Source organism: Lissotriton helveticus (assembly GCF_964261635.1).
Source record: "Lissotriton helveticus chromosome 1_1 unlocalized genomic scaffold, aLisHel1.1 SUPER_1_unloc_25, whole genome shotgun sequence".
NCBI classification, from domain to species: Eukaryota; Metazoa; Chordata; class Amphibia; order Caudata; family Salamandridae; genus Lissotriton; species Lissotriton helveticus.
In genome coordinates, this window is record NW_027611665.1 from 492,330 (window position 1) to 509,764 (window position 17,435).

Below are 17,435 nucleotides of genomic sequence, written 5' to 3' on the forward strand. Positions count from 1 at the left end.
AATTCCGTTTAGGTGTTAAGAACCTTTCTGGTTTATGTATATTTCTTGTTTGCAATATATACCTTTGTTTGTTGTGTATATCTTTTAAGATTCTTTAAACAGGGAATCAACCCATCAGAAAATGTGGAAGTGGTGAAAGACTTCACAGTTAGTAAAGAAGTAAGTTGGAGTGTGATAGAAGAGAAAGCTAAAGAACTTGGTTTAGGATTTCATGTTGTAGAATAGGTATAATTTTGCCTTTGTATCTTTGTAGTGAAACTACTTCACCCAGCACTAAACTTCAAGAACTGAATATTCTTCATCAACACATCTCTGCTAAGCTGTATTGACACATTACACCACTTCCAGGACGCGAAGCCATTCTTGGTAGATCGCAGGTAGGATATTTAACAGAAAAGCATCTCAGTTGTACAGTATAGGGTTTAATTAGAGACAGAGTTAATCTTTTGGAGAATAAGACACTAAGGAGAGCTTGTTGCTTTGCAGGTCGACTACAAGAACTCGCATTAGCGTCAGATCCGGCCACTCTCCCTTTTAGCTATCCAGCATCTTGGCGTGTAGATCTACGAATCACCAGAGGTAGGATAGGTTTCAGGGAGTTTGGCTCATAGCGTCTCTGCAAAACCCGTCAAGCACCTTACAGGTAAGATTGCACAGCCTTGAAGGTAAGAGTGACTTGAATCACCTGACAGAAGGCTAAGCCCACGGAACAAGTTTTGCCCAGACGCTATGGACCAAACAGATGAAGTGTCTCTTCAAGATATAGCAGCTATGTTAGCTCAAATTAGATACGAAAATGCGGAATTACGTAGAGATGTTTCTGAGTTACAAAGTAATATACAAACTTCTAGACCAACGTGGACTTCTCCAATTAAGCCAGCTACCTTCCAACCTCCACTGCAAACCCTGTACAGTGGTGGCGCATCCAGTTCCCCTTCTGCAACCACCCAAATTCAGGTGGTTACCCCCGTTTCTGTGCCCTTGGCGCCGCCCGAGAGGTTCTATGGGGACTGCAACAAGTTCGCCATATTTTTAAACCAATGCCATCTGCATTTTGCAGCTAAACCCATTGCGTTTCCTGATGATTCGGCGAAGGTGGCTTTTATCCTTTCGTATTTAGGTGGTGAGGCAGCTCTCTGGTCTGTACCTTATGTGGAAAGAGATGATGCAGTTTTATACGATCTGAAGCGATTTAAAAATACCATGAAGAAACTCTTTGCCAAGCATGTCTTTGTACAGTCGGCAGATTACGAGTTATTAAATTTAAAGCAGGGGTCCTCAGATCTTTTACATTACATCTCCACCTTCAACAGGTTGGTGATAGAAGCGGAATGGCCAGAAGACAAAAGAGTGTCTTTGTTCTATAGGGGTTTAAAAGACGATTTGAAAGACATGGTTACTCAAATCCTTGATCCTCCCACTGACTGCGATGAATTTATAGATCTGGTAGTCAAATTAAACCATCGCATAATAGAAAGAAAGGGAGAAAAAGGGAAGACAGATGTTAAATTCTTTTTACCTAAAGACAAGACAAGTCCTAAGCATGATGTCACACCTAGACAAGAGTTTTCCGAACCAATGCAAATAGGGACAGTTAGAGGTCCTCTGTCCAAAGACGAAAGGGAGAAAAGGAGGAAGTTGAATCAGTGTATGTATTGTGGGAAATCAGGACACTTCGTCAAAGAGTGTCCAACTCGTCCCACAAGACCAAAAACTAAATCAGTAGATGTCAATGCTATTTCACAGGCGGAAAACTTGTGAGCTCGGTAGACCAGGAGGTCAGTTTATCGGGTAAACAGCTTAGTTTGGCCTCAAATGCTCCAACCATCTCTCATAGTCATCTTAGTATGAGAGTTCTTCTCCAATCCCAGTTAGATAACACTCGTTCTTGGTCTGTGGATGTTTTGATAGATTCAGGAGCCACAGGCAATTTTATTGACACCCAATTGTTTGAAAAGTTAGGTCTGCAAAGAATCGAGAAAAAATCCCCAGAAATAGTCAGGGCCGTGGATGGAAAGGAACTGACCTCAGGCCCAATACAATATCACACTGAGATCTTAACTATGTTATGTGCCACCAAACACAGTGAAGATATAACCTTTGATGTTATTGATGCCCCTCAGTTTGGCCTGATCCTGGGTATCCCTTGGTTAGTCCTTCACAACCCTTATATAGATTGGGTTAACAGAACCATTCTCTTTAAATCCGAGTATTGTCATGAAAAATGCTCTTACGGAGAAGGAAAATGAACATCTCAGGTCATACTTGGATGAATACCTTGCCAATGGTTTTATCCGACATTCTAAGTCCCCAGTCTCCTCTCCTTTATTTTTTATACCAAAGAAGGGAGGAGAATTGCGTACTTGCATCGACTATCGCGCAATTAACAACATGACAGTCAAGAATAGGTACCCATTGCCATTAATCCCGACTTTGCTTGATCAGGTAAAGGATGCAGCAATCTATACGAAACTAGATTTACGAGGAGCATATCATCTAGTAAGAGTCCGAGAGGGTGATGAATGGAAAACAGCTTTCCGCACCAAGTTTGGACTATATGAGTATCAAGTCATGCCCTTCGGACTCTGCAACGCTCCAGCAGCATTTCAATTCTTCATAAATGAGGTTTTAAGGGAATTTCTTGATGTTTGTTGTATTGTCTATATTGACGATATCCTCATCTACTCCAAAAACACTTCTGAGCATGTGAAGCAGGTACGAGCCATTTTGAAACAGCTTTTGCAGAATTCTCTATTTGTGAAATTAGAGAAAAGTTTATTCCATGTTACCACCGTGGATTTTTTGGGGTATATCCTCACCCCTTCAGGCATAGAGATGGATCAAAAGAAGGTGCAAGCCATAATTGATTGGCCCATTCCCAACAGTGTTAAACAAATTCAGAGCTTTCTGGGATTCGCAAATTTCTATAGGCGATTCATTAAGGATTTTTCACAAATAATCACCCCGATCACTAAATTATTGAGAAAAAACGTGAAATTTGAATGGGATGCTGAAGCTGAAAAGGCTTTTCAGAAATTGAAAACTCAATTTACTACTGCTCCAATTTTAAGACACCCTGATCCTTCCCAACCATTTATCGTTGAGGCCGATGCATCTCAATTCGCGATTGGAGGCATACTCTCCCAAAGAAGTACCAATACTGGCCAAATGCATCCGGTTGCCTTTTTCTCCAGAAAACTCAATCCTACAGAACAGAATTATGCCATCGCAGATAGAGAATTGCTAGCCATTAAAGCTGTCTTCAAAGAATGGCGACACTACTTGCTAGGGGCCAGACATCCGGTGACCATTTACACAGATCACAGAAACCTCCAATCACTTAAATCTGTAAAGGCTTTGTCGGCTCGACAGCTAAGGTGGACTTTGTTTTTTAATGATTTTGACTTTATCATCACCTATCGGCCTGGAAAAGAAAACAATAAAGCGGATGCTTTATCAAGGATCGGAGGTAGTGATGATATGAACATAAGACAAGAACCTGTACTTCCGATAATCCCTGCTGAACGTTTTCTTGTTGGTTTAGTAGATTCAGATGTTGTATTAGATCTTAAAGAGGCATTCCAATCACAATCAAAGGAGACTTGGAGTAAAGCCTATCCTTTGTTACAATGGAAAGAAAATGTTTTGTACATGAATAATCAAGTTTTTGTACCCATTGAATCTCTTCAAAAAAAGGTTTTACAGTTATATCATGATACTTCTCTGTCCATACATCCTGGAGTTACTAAAATGTATCAGTTGATCAAGAGAAAGTTTTGGTGGCCTTCATTGTATAAAGACATACAACAATACGTGGATACTTGCACTGTTTGTAGTCAGAACAAACCTGTACATCATGCTCCTAGTGGGCTCTTATTGCCATTGACTTTACCACCTCAGCCTTGGCATACAGTGTCGCTAGATTTCATTGTTGAGTTACCCCGCTCCAAGTCAGGTTATACTACAATACTTACTGTAGTGGATCATTTCACTCGTTATGCTCATTTCATACCTCTTACTAAGCTTCCTACAGCTTCAGAATTGACTCAAATTTTCATGAAAGAAGTAGTGAAATTACATGGTATACCATCAGTTTTAATTTCAGACAGAGGTCCGCAGTTTATTTCTCATTTCTGGCGTAATGTGGGGAAGGCTTTGAACATGGAGATTCGCACCTCTACGAGTTACCATCCTCAAACTGATGGGTTAACGGAGCGCACGAATCAAACTGTTGAACAACTTTTACGTTGCCTGTTGGTCACTCACGATCAGGACTGGTCAGATGTTCTTTGGGCTGCAGAATTCGCATATAATAATGCTGACCATTCTTCTACAGGTATGTCCCCTTTTTTCTGCACTTTTGGTTATCATCCTAAGGAAATACTAGGATCAGATTTGTGTTCAACCTTAGTTCCAGCAGTTTCAGATTATGTAAAGGATCTAGTTGGTATTCAGCAAGAGGCTCAACTACATTTAGCACAAGCCAAAGAGACCCAAAAAAGGTATGCTGACAAACATCGTTCTGAATCCCCACAGTATTCGGTAGGAGACAAGGTCTGGTTGGCAACTAAGAATCTTAAATTGAAATGTCACAAGACTTTTCGCCCCAGATTCATAGGTCCTTTCCCTATCGAAAAATTGGTTAATCCCGTTTGTGTGAAACTAACATTACCAGCTAGGTTTCGCATTCATCCTGTATTTCACATGTCCTTGATCAAACCCTGTAGTCTCGGAACCAGAAGTCTTAAAAATCCTCCAGCTATAGATATTGACGGTACTCCAGAATTTGAGGTCAAAGCTGTTCTAGACTCGAAAAGGGTAAAAGGAAAATTACATTATCTAGTTGACTGGAAAGGTTACGGTCCTGAGGAAAGAACTTGGGAACCGTTGGTGAACCTACAAAATGCTCCAAAGATTCTGAAAGTCTTTCATGCTAAGTACCCTAACAAGCCCAAGCCAGTTCCTACTGTATTAGGAGGGATTCTACGAGGGGGGTACTGTCATGATGATAAGCCGCGACCCCCTTAGGAGTAGCAAGTCCGCAACATGCACTTTAAAAAAAAGGAATTTATACTCCAATTAGGAAACCCACCCCTGTCCCGTGCATCCTGCACTCCGTGATAAGGTGTTTATATAATGATCTTTGTAACGCATGATTGTGTGTACTTAATTCTGTTTTAACACTGACTTCCTTTTTGTGACTCTTGGCGGTGGAAGCAGGGGTTAATCCGTTTTGGCAAATGTTAACTCGAGACCATAAGTAATGTTTGTTTCTGCCACGTTCTAGCTGACAGGCGGAAACACGCGTTAGATGCTTTCAGATAAACGCGTGTGTTCCGCTCCTGTCAGAAACCAAAAGACGCGTTTGTTTGACATTTCTCTCTGCACGCTAAGAGGGAAATACAGCGTCTGAAGGCACGCATGCGTCTCTACGTTTGGGTGTGGTTCCTCTATAAAAACCACACCCAGGCTTCTGGAAGACGCTTAGCCTTCCAGCCTGGCAAGAAGAAACATCGCGCGTCCTCAGAAGAGCTCCGGTATTCTTCCTGGGCATCCTGTTTGGAGAACATCGTTTGGAACACTGACTCTGGACAATGCTACAAGGAGATTTCAAAAGCTAAGTGCACCCTCGATTCTTCTTTGGCGCCCATCGCTAGCTACCTTTTTTTTAAAAAAGAACTATTTTTGGAACTATTCTCTCTGAACACAAGAGGAGAATTCATGCAACTAAAAAGACATTGTTTTATCATGGTCAATGCGAACTTGGTTTGAGAAGCATTTCATGTGAATAGTGAATTCCGTTTAGGTGTTAAGAACCTTTCTGGTTTATGTATATTTCTTGTTTGCAATATATACCTTTGTTTGTTGTGTATATCTTTTAAGATTCTTTAAACAGGGAATCAACCCATCAGAAAATGTGGAAGTGGTGAAAGACTTCACAGTTAGTAAAGAAGTAAGTTGGAGTGTGATAGAAGAGAAAGCTAAAGAACTTGGTTTAGGATTTCATGTTGTAGAATAGGTATAATTTTGCCTTTGTATCTTTGTAGTGAAACTACTTCACCCAGCACTAAACTTCAAGAACTGAATATTCTTCATCAACACATCTCTGCTAAGCTGTATTGACACATTACACCACTTCCAGGACGCGAAGCCATTCTTGGTAGATCGCAGGTAGGATATTTAACAGAAAAGCATCTCAGTTGTACAGTATAGGGTTTAATTAGAGACAGAGTTAATCTTTTGGAGAATAAGACACTAAGGAGAGCTTGTTGCTTTGCAGGTCGACTACAAGAACTCGCATTAGCGTCAGATCCGGCCACTCTCCCTTTTAGCTATCCAGCATCTTGGCGTGTAGATCTACGAATCACCAGAGGTAGGATAGGTTTCAGGGAGTTTGGCTCATAGCGTCTCTGCAAAACCCGTCAAGCACCTTACAGGTAAGATTGCACAGCCTTGAAGGTAAGAGTGACTTGAATCACCTGACACGAGTCACTATCGTATGTTATTATAAAACAAAAAATTATACGAGAAAAGGTAGATCAAGGCTACAAAAATATCTTACTCTGGGGAAAAAATTAGTAACTGCTATTAGTCAAAATCAATCAATATCAGATATTGAAACAAACCTGGCAATTCATAAAGCTGCTCTATATGAATCATTTGCTTCTAATCTGGCGGAAAAATTAGCAATAGATCTCAATTGTATGAGATGGCTGAAAACGCAGGGAAACTTCTGGCTAAGAGAATTAGACAAAAAGAAGTATTTAATACAATAGATTCAATTCAAGACGCAACAGGACAGATACATAATAACCCGGATTTAATACTTGAAGCTTTTTGCCAATTCTATCAAAAATTATATCAATATAAAGATGATACTTATTCATCACAACAATGTATGAATTTTGCTAGAGCCAATGCTTTACCATCTCTCTCTAATGATCAAAGAATAGATTTAGAAAGGGAAATCACCTGGGAAGAAATTGAAAAGGCACTAACATCGCTAGCAATAGGAAAAGCAACGGTACCCGATGGTATACCATTGGAATTTTATACGCTTTTTAGGAATCTCATAAAACAAGACATACTTCTTACTTTTCATGAAGCACAGAGAGGCTCTCCACCGGACTCCTGGGCCCAATCATTAATAATGACCTTTCTTAAGAAAGATAAGGATCCATTAAACCCAGCGTCATACAGACCAATTTCATTAATAAACACTGATAGCAAAGTATACTCAAAAATATTAGCTACACGATTGTCAAAAATAATCGCAACAATCATATCTCGCTGGCAACATGGGTTTATCCCAAGCAGAGACACTGCAGATCATGTAAGGAGAGTTATTGCTATCATGGACTGGGCTGAGGGAACTAAAACCTCAATAGGGATCACCCTATTGGATGCCGAAAAGGCATTCGATAGGGTGGCATGGCCCTATCTTTGGGATCTATTAAGTGTAAAGGGCTTCGGTCCAAAGATTATAACCGCCTTTAGAGCCTTGTATAAAAACCCAACTTCAACTGTAAAAATTGGGACTGCGAAATCAACTTTATTTCCTATCCAGCGTGGAACACGACAAGGGTGCCCATCCTCCCCTCTTCTTTTTGGTATTTATATCGATATCCTCCTTAACCAAGTAAATCATGATGAGCACATAGTTCCGGTGGAAGTGGGCGGTATCAAATATAGAGCCCTTGCCTACGCAGATGATCTGGTAGTACTCTCCAGGGACATTGAGAGAGCTTTCCCTAGAATCGAAGAATTAACAGCAAATTTTGGCTCTTTTTCAGGATACAAATTAAACTTATCTAAAACACAAATAATTTACGTGGGCCAAAATGTCCCCGCTTCTTAATAATATTGTTTCCGAAGCAACTTATTTAGGGATTAAAATACCACTCCTATCTCGAAGATTCCTAATCTTAACTTTGCTCCGATCCTGAGAAAAGCCAACTCAACTCTGGAAAGAATAGATCATCTGCGTTTATCTTTACATGGCAGGAACAATGTGCTAAAAATGCTTATTCTTCCAAAATGTATATATTTATTCAGAACAGTTCCTTTTGAATTCCCGCTTGAATATTTCAAGCAACTTGAAAGAATGACAGGAAGATTCTTATGGGGATATAAAGGCATCAGGAGAGCTTATAAAAAATGATCTTACCAAGGGATAGAGGTGGATGGGCAGCTCCGTATTTTCTATTTTATTATTTGGCCACAGTGTATCCATTTATATCTCCTTTAATTGTGGGTAATAAAACCCCCATATCATATGCACATTCCCCATCGATATATGAATTAGTTCTAGGTATGGAAGCTAATAACCAATTTTTAAGAATAATAGAACCAAGCTGCTATAAAAAAACGAAATTCAAGATTATATTGGCAGCCTATAAAGTATGGAGAATTATAAGAAAACTGGCGGGATTCCAAAAATGACGAGATATACTCCCTTAAATTCTCCACAGTGTTATCCTCCCATTTTTAGAGATGCGGTAATGAAAAGATGGAATAATAGTGGTATATACTACCAGAGTCATCTATACTCGCCCAGCTCCATCACTATATCTACCTTCTCTGAACTACAACAGAAATTTAGAATCCCTATTCATGATTACTTTAAATATCTACAGATCTTTAGCTTTTTAAAATCTTTTTCCCTTAATGATCGTCAAGGGTTAAAAACGATTCCGATGATAGAGAATCTCTACGTTAAAAGAAAAATAGTTTTTTTTATAACCTTTTTATAATATTCCTTCCAGACGATCTCTCAGCGACCCAACATAGATGGGAGGAGAAATTTGGTGTAAATGACCTAATGATGAAAGAATCAATTAAGACAGCCAATGCTATCCTAATTACAGGGCGATCACGAATTCAACATTATATGGTTATGTTCGATCTCTATCACACACCAGCTAAAATCATGAAATGGGGGGCTACTGTTGGTATAACTTGCAACCGATGTACACAGATTGGAGCAGATGCACTACATATGTTTTTTTCTTGTTTCAAATTACGAAGTATTATCTCAGAGATTCAACTTTTTATTGAAAAAATTACAGGGAGAACAATAACTTTATGACCAGAACTGATTTTATTTGGACTATCAATAGAGACTGTAGAAAGAGAGCACCAACACTTGATTTTTATTATGGTGGCCGAATTCCGGGCATGTATTACTCAGGAATGGATTAATCCGGAATCACCATTGTTTTCTACGTGGAGAGCTCGTTTATTAGCAAAATTTAATTTTGAATCTGCTATATATGCAACAAAAGGAAGAAAGAAGAAACAACTAGGGATGAAAATCTGGGCTCCGATACAACAATGGATTCATGAGGAAACAACCTAAATATTCTCTCGCTTTATGTTTGTTTTGTTGTGCTCATCTTTTTCTTTTTTAATTTGGATCCTGGCATTATGTATTTTATCCATGTAAAATGTAAACAATTTAAGATGGTTTTGTTTGCAACATAAAATCAATTAAAAATTGTTTTTTAAAAAAAAGAGTCACAGCCACAAGTAGGAAAGAAAACTTACTATACAGAAGAGACTCAGTTAATCTTCTTAGGATCAGATCACATTACCAGGAGGCTTGCACATAGACCATAAGACTGAGAGGGTAGGCCTAGCCCAGCCTCTTCCTGGCTCTGATGGGCGCATCCTTGGACCGGGCTCGCCCGCCCCGCCAGTCCGAGCACTCTTTATGCACCTCTGGGCACAGTCAGGGATATTTGGTGACAGTTCCAGCCACAAGGCAGGCTTGGGCTTGAAGTCCCCTGGGCAGCGAGACTTTCTGTGGCACGATGTCTGGCATACAAAAAACACATTTTCAGGGAAAAGGTGTCCTTTTTCTGCAGCTAACTAGATCTGGCGAAAAACAGACCAAGAGAACTCTTCAGCATTGTCAAAATCCAAACTAACGGCACCCCCTCTCAAGATATCGAAGCCTCAAATGAGCGTTGTGAAGAAATTGCCACCTTCTTCACCAATAAAGTCTCGAAAATTGATCAATCCTTCATTCAAACCGCAAACACTCTTTCCCTCATTACCTGCCCCGCTTCTACTTCTGTGTCTATTGAAGCCGACAAAAGTCACACTTGGGGTGCCTCAAGGCTCAATCCTATCCCCGTCCCTCTTCAATCTCTTCATGGAGCCCCTCACAATCATCTTGAAAAAAGCTGGAGTGAGTTACAACCTTTATGCTGACGACACCCAAATCTATTTCAAAATAAAGACCCCCGAAGACATCCAACACCTCAATACCGCTCTAACGGAGATTCAAACTTGGTTCTACGTCAATCACTTAAAGCTCAACCCAGATAAAACGGAACTGATCCTATTCTCTCAAAAAATTAACCATCGTCCTATCCAAGAGTGGCATAAGAATCTGGTTGCCCTAAACTGCCCGCTCGTTCTATCCGACTCAGTCAAGTCTCTAGGCATCACCCTTGACAAGAACCTATCAATGGAGGCCCACATCAAAAACTCTGCACTAAGTGCTCCTTTCTCGCTAAAACACCTCAAGAAATTGAAACCTTTTCTTCCCCATGATGACCTCAAGACAGTAGTTCAATCCCTGGTTCTCTCTAAAATCGACTATGGGAACGCCATCCTTACATCTTTCAAAAGAGACCTCAAACTCCATCTCCTTAACAAATACTTTCCTGAACAACGTCAACTAACCTAGACCTCAATACACCGAGTTGACTCCCATTCTAGGATTGTTGGTGAACGGACTATGCTAATCTCCTTGTTTTTCTTTTTTTCTTCCCCTCCCCCTCCATTGCACAGTTACTTATTGCTCATACTGTATTCTTTATCCGTAGTTTGCGTACTTACTGTCAGCCTTCTATGTAATGTAAGGCTCTTCGGCTTTGCACAATATGTATGTGAAGCGCTCTGATACCTATGGGTCTAGCTAACGCTATACAAAACTTTAAAAATAAAAAATAAATAAAATAGATGACAGGCTTCCATGTCGGAGGAGCCCCGAGCACACTCTATGCACATCTGGGCGCGTTCAGGGGGCGTTGGCGGCGGTTCCAACCGCAAGGTAGGCTGGGGCTTGAAGTCCAATGGGCAGCAAGGCTTTCTGTGGCACGATGATGAGCCTGCTTTGTTTTTCAAAATCTCTCACTTTCTTGAGGTAAAATGTCGGCATGTATGTAATGCACCTATTGGGGAGGCCGCTGAGGTGTCTGAGAGAAGTGACGGAGAGGCCGCTGAACCCAAGGAATCTGAGATACCTCAAGGAGAGAAGGCCGTTTACCCGTGCCTCTGTGGCACTCTTGAGTAATGAGAGGAGCAAGCATCACCGGAGCGGGGAAGCACTCACTGTCTGTCCAACTAGTTTCCCTTCGCTGCTGGAGATTCCCAAGGATTCACCATCTCCCTCTTCTACATATACCTCCGACCACTAAAGGAGCTGATCACCTCTTTCAAACTCAACTTCTACAACTAGGTGAATGACAGAGGGATTACACTAAAGGTGAAACCCATCCAACTTATAGTCATGTGCCATTGGCCAAGGCCTTGCAGCCAGAGCTGTGGATGCGAAGAAATTACCTCAAACCAAAACATCAAGAACTGAGATACTAGCTTGCATTAACACCCTCCTGGACACTGCCCAAACAGCCTTACCCACTATCTGGTCAAATGAGCCACATTCCTAACCCGACACTCCAAGTAAGGATTTTAGGTGGAACACTGAGTATCAGCCTCCTGCTGGCACTTCGATTGAACCAGGTTACAAAGGGATCAATTTACAGGATGGGATGTCTATGTTGAATAGTCTAGTATTTAAAATTCCATCAAAAGTGCCAATCACCATTAGCCCAGGGCTCTCCCTACTAGATGACATGAAAGATATAAAGCTTGAAGCAGCTGACCCAGTAATTACGAAGATACAGAACCCAGAACACAGCTGCAAAACTATTCCAGGTCATACTTCTCTTCCGCCCTCTAAGCTCTATCATGGTTACCAGAGGCCTAAAGCTTCCCCCTCTGGCGAAGGCTACAGCTTTTCTTGCTGTTCTTGCTGTTTCTTGCTAAAGGCCTACCTCCTTTAACAAAAACTCCATATTACAATCCACCTACAGCACGTCATTCCAGGCGAGCTTTACTTGTTTGTGCAACAAATCTCAAACCAGAGGACACGTCCGGCAGCCCAAACGGCTCAGTGATTGAACTCACTTTCTGCAGGAAATAAGAGCAGGTACACAGCTCTCAACTCATGCTATGGCTGCTTGGTTCATCAATCCACCTCCTACCAGTCAAGCAAAGAAGTTTTTAAGGTAGTTCAGTCTTTTTTTAAACCAAGAGCAATTGAGTCGGAAGTGACTTCGACTCCAGCTCTGTGTGAAGAGATCTCAAACTTTTTTAATAATAAAATAAAAAAGGTGTATGATACATTCTCTGTCTCTGTCATGACAGAGAAGTCAGATTTCTCTTTGAGCACTGCATGGGCTCAGTCGCTTCCCTGCTTTCGACCAATCGTGCAGCAGGAGGCACTAGCCGAAATAGATAAATGTAAATCAGGAGCACCCGATGACCCATGCCCTCCCAAACTGTGGAAAATGATTTCTCCTTTTGTGTTAGACACTCTCACTCATATCTGGAACACCTCTCTGGAGACCGGAATATTCCCTGACTGTTGGAGACATGCTACAGTGCTTCCGCTGAAAAAGAAACCAAATGGAGCCACAGATGATCTTAGCAACCTCAGGTCAATTTCTTTCTTACCCGCGCCGGGGAAAATACTAGAGAAGCTAGTACAACGCCAACTGAATTGCTTTATTGAAAGCAATGCGATATTGCATGAAACACAGTCAGGCTTTCGGCCTGGCTTCAGCACCGAGACCGCCCTTATAGAGGTGGCAGAATCAATTAGGTGGGCACTAGATTCAGGGGCATCAGCAATGCTGGTGCTCCTGGATTTATCTGCGCCTTTCAACACGGTCGATCATGTTAGATTGCTTCAAAGACTTTAAAATGTTAGTCTGGGCGAGAATGTGTGTGCCTGCATGCAGTCCTATCTGAGCGCCTAATCGCAGAAAGTCGCCCTACGCCCGTTTTCATCCAAACCTATACCTCTTTGATGTGGGGTTCCCCAGGCCTCTGCTTTAAGCCCCCTGCTTTTTAATGTGTATTTAGACCCTCTTTTTACTTTAATAGCCAACTGGGGTATCAAAGCAATTTCATACGTGAAATGGGGCCCGCCCCTCCTAGCACAAGTGCCAAAAACCTGGGGGTGAGATGGGATGCTGACCTCTCCTTCTCTGCTCATATCCAACAGGTAGCGGCGGGTTGCTTTACAAAACTTAGAAACCTTGGAAAGTTCTTGGATCTTTTGCCGCAAGATTGTCGTAAATTAGTAGTCCATGCCACTGTAACATCTAGGCTGGACTACGCTAATGGACTCTATCTTGGTTTGCCTAAGTATGTGACTCGGTGATTACAGATAATGCAGAATGCGGCGGCAAGGCCGATTAAACATATTCCTTTTAGACATATCTCCCCGCATCTGCGCAATCTTCACTGATTGCCTGTGGCATCCAGGATTGATTTTAAAGCACTGACATAGGCTTATCGGGCTCTGCAGGGAAAGTGCCCAAACTATCTTAAATCTAGATTCCCCAGCTTTATGCAAGTACGCTCTCTACGTTCGAATGCCCTGAACTTGATCTCTGTCCCCCGTTTCGCTAAGGCTCGCCTCGTAGGTAGAGCTTTTTCGGCGAGAACTGCTAAATTGTGGAACGCCCTTCCACTTTTTATTCGCAATGCAATTTCTAAGCCCCTTTTCAGGAAACAGCTAAAGACATGGCTTTTTAATCAGTAATCAGCGTTTAAGCCGCCCTGCTACTACTCAGTTTATCGTGTTGCTTACAAAGTGCCGGGACACCTCCTTGTGAGGTAGCTGTTCGCGCTATATAAACTTTAGTATTATTATTATTATTATTATTATTATTATGATGAAGCTGCTCTAATGCAGTGCACAAGGGACTGTTTTATAGCAAAAAGCAGACCCAACAAACACACTTTATGTCAAATTCAGGTTTTTTTACTCTGCATGCACTGTGTACAAAAAGCAATCATTTTTTCACAGCTAGACTTTTTGTTTCAATAATGGGAAGAATAAAATACATTTCAAAGCATAGCAAAGGAGACTTTCCTTGTGTTGTTTCCATTTAAAGAACCAACCTTTGATGCCTAGCAACCAAGTTACAACACATCCGGCTTTTCTACTGCAGGTGGGTCTTTGCTAAATACAAATTCAGTGCAATTGAAGACTTTTGAAATTCCCAGTATTTCTGGCTTATAAAATGCATCCCAGACATATTAGCTTTGGCAATGCTTGTTTATATACCATTTTATTCTGCAGTTTTCTCTGTGTAGAACTATTAATGCAAGTAATATTAGTGCACAATTTATACATCAGATGGATGCAGGGCTAAGGCTATCCTGCCAGAGTACGCCACTGTGATCTGCAGCTCACATACGGATCTTGGTAATTTGACATAGTTCATTTCCTGTTTGTCACCTGGTGTATATGCAATGACGCTGGCCTACTAAAACTCTTGTCACACTCAGTACAATTATATGGGTTTTCACCAATATGCCTCCATCAGTGTAACTGTAATGATTCTTTCAATCTGAAAGGCTTCCCACATTCTGAACAGGTGTATGCTTTCTCCCATGTGTGAATGTGTTGGTGTTTCTGAAAAGAGCATTTTAATCTGAATGCCATCCCACATTCTGAACATTTGTACAGTTTCTCGCTTGTGTGCATTTGTTGGTGTTTCCGGAAAGAGTCCTTTAACCTGAAAGACTTCCCACAGTCTCAACATGCAAACAATTTTACACCTTTGTGAATTTTCAAGTGTTGCTGGAATGATCTTTGAAATCTGAACATGTTTCCACACTCAATACATGTATATGCAGTTTCACCAGTGTGTCTCCACTGGTAATGCTGCAATGATACTTTCAATCTGAAAGCTTTCCCACATTCTGAACATACATAAGGTTTTTCACCTGTGTGTATTTGTTGGTGTTGCATAAAACATGCTTTCAATCTAAAAGCTTTCCCACAATCGGAACAGGAGTATGGTTTTTCACATGTGTGAATTTGTTTATGTTGCTGAAAAGAAGTCTTTAATCTGAAAGCCTTCCCACACTCACTGCAGTGAAATGGCTTTTCACCTGTGTGTATTAATTGGTGATTATACAGTGATGACAGGTCACTCAAACCTTTCCCACACTCTGTACATTTCTATGGTTTTTCACCAGTATGTTTCCACTGATGTCGCTGCAATGTTGCTTTTAATTGGAAAGCCTTCCCACACTCTGTACAAGCAAATGGGGTCTCACCGGTGTGTATACTCTGGTGCGTGTACAAAGATGATAGTTCCCTAATACCTTTCCAGCACACGGTGCACTCGAATGGTCTCTCACCAGTGTGTGTCCGCTGGTGACGACCCAATGATGTTAAGGAGTTGAAACTCTTTCCACATTCACTGCATTTGTAGAGCTTCTCACCAGTGAGTCTTCGTTCATGTTGAGTTAGTACTGAATGGCGAGTGAAGCACCTTCCACCCTCCTTACATGAATATGGCTTATCTCCAGTGTGTATTCGTTAATGTGCATCAAATGACCATCGTGCCCTAAAACTCTTCCCACACTCAGAACATGTATATGGTTTTTCTCCAGTGTGAATTCGAAAGTGCTGAATTAACCTGAAAGTCTTTCCACATTCTGAGCACAGCTTTGCTTTTTCACCCACGTGTTTTTTAGAAACAATCATTTTTATTATTCGGAAATCAGAATCATAGTACAGAGCTTCCTACCTATATCCTAAGGTCGGCAGAGCAAAAATGAATACCAAAGTATTGCTATAAGACATACAACGTGTAGGATTAACACAGTAACGACCAACGAGTAGGACTGTCATACTGATTTCCTATTTATGGACATCTGTAAGAACAAAACAGCAAATCAAAGTACAAGACAATCTAACTAAACATCCCCCCCACCTCCCAATCCCTCCCCCATCCACCTCTGCACCAGTTCCATCAATAGATAAAGACCTTCCTCCCGAGGCACCACTCCATCATTTATATTGTTATCTGCATGATCCACCTAAGAATGAAAGGGGGCCCAACAGCTCCAGGGGGACAAGCTTGAGGATCTGTAAATATTTCAGGCATGTCACTTCTCTCATGTCTTGAGTGAGGAGATGCAGGAAAGGTGACCAGAGTTTCGCAAAATATTTACCCTTCCCATCCACACTTAGTGGCATACTCTCCATAGCTAGGAGATGCCACAGGTGATGCACCCACGTATTTTTGTGTGTGTCGGGTTAATATTATTTTTTGACTAAATATCATTCCGAATTCATCACATGAATATGATTTCTTACCTTTGTGTATTTGCTGATGCCTGTACAGTAACGATGGGAAACTAAAACTTTTCTCACACTCCGAACATGTATGTGGTTTATCATCTGTGTGTTTTTGCTGGTGCCTATACATTAATGATGGGTACCTGAAACATTTCCCACATTCAGTGCATGGATAAGGTTTCTCATCAGTGTGTTTTTGCTGATAGGTCACTAGAACCCGTTCCATACTTGAGTGTATAGTTTCTCAATAGAGTGTGCCCATTGACTCATTTCAATTCGATCTGAAAAAATTAAACATTTCTGTACACTTTTAGTTCATTCTTGATTTGTGTTGTTTGCCGATAGATTCTGCTGGCTGCCAACCGGTTATTTCTTTGTTTTGTTTTACGATGCTTTCTGCTCAGTGCAATTGCTGCCAAAGTCATTTGAGAGCACCTCAGATGGTACCAGTGGAGTCTGAATGTCCGTTTCATTAATTGATGTCCATGCCCTGTAGAATAGAGATAACACAAATTACTTCAGGATGATATGCTGAATACATTCTTTTTTCAGAGCAGTGGTAACCATGTAGGTTTGGAACGGACAAGTCCCAGACAGATTCTCAGGATAACCACTGATTTGACATTTAAGTTTCATTTAGATTAAGTGGATGCAAATGCATCTGATGTGGACATCCTGAAAAGATGTATTCTGGGTCTACTTTGGCTCCCTCTGATTTAGAGATATAGATGCACGCGCACACAAATTCAAGGCACTCCACAGCTCAGGCCCCAACTACCTGAACGGCCTGCACACACACACATACACACACACCCGCGCACACACACACACACACACACACTCAAGGTACTCTATAGCTCAGGCCCCACTTACCTGAACAGTTGCATCTTCTTCCACCAACCATCCTGACACTTCAGCTCTGCAGGACTCCTACTTGCAACCATACCCACACACAGAAAGAACCAGATCAGGAGGATGAGTATTCTCTTATATTGCTGCTTAATGCTTGGAACAACCTCCCTCTCCACGT

At 41.3% G+C, this 17,435-nt stretch overlaps 1 pseudogene; it reads right to left on the bottom strand.

Annotated features, from left to right (window-relative positions):
- Nucleotides 1-14,774: 14,774 nt before the first annotated feature.
- On the bottom strand, nt 14,775-15,808 carry LOC144805794 (uncharacterized; annotated as a pseudogene).
- Between the last annotated feature and the right edge of the window lie 1,627 nt (nt 15,809-17,435).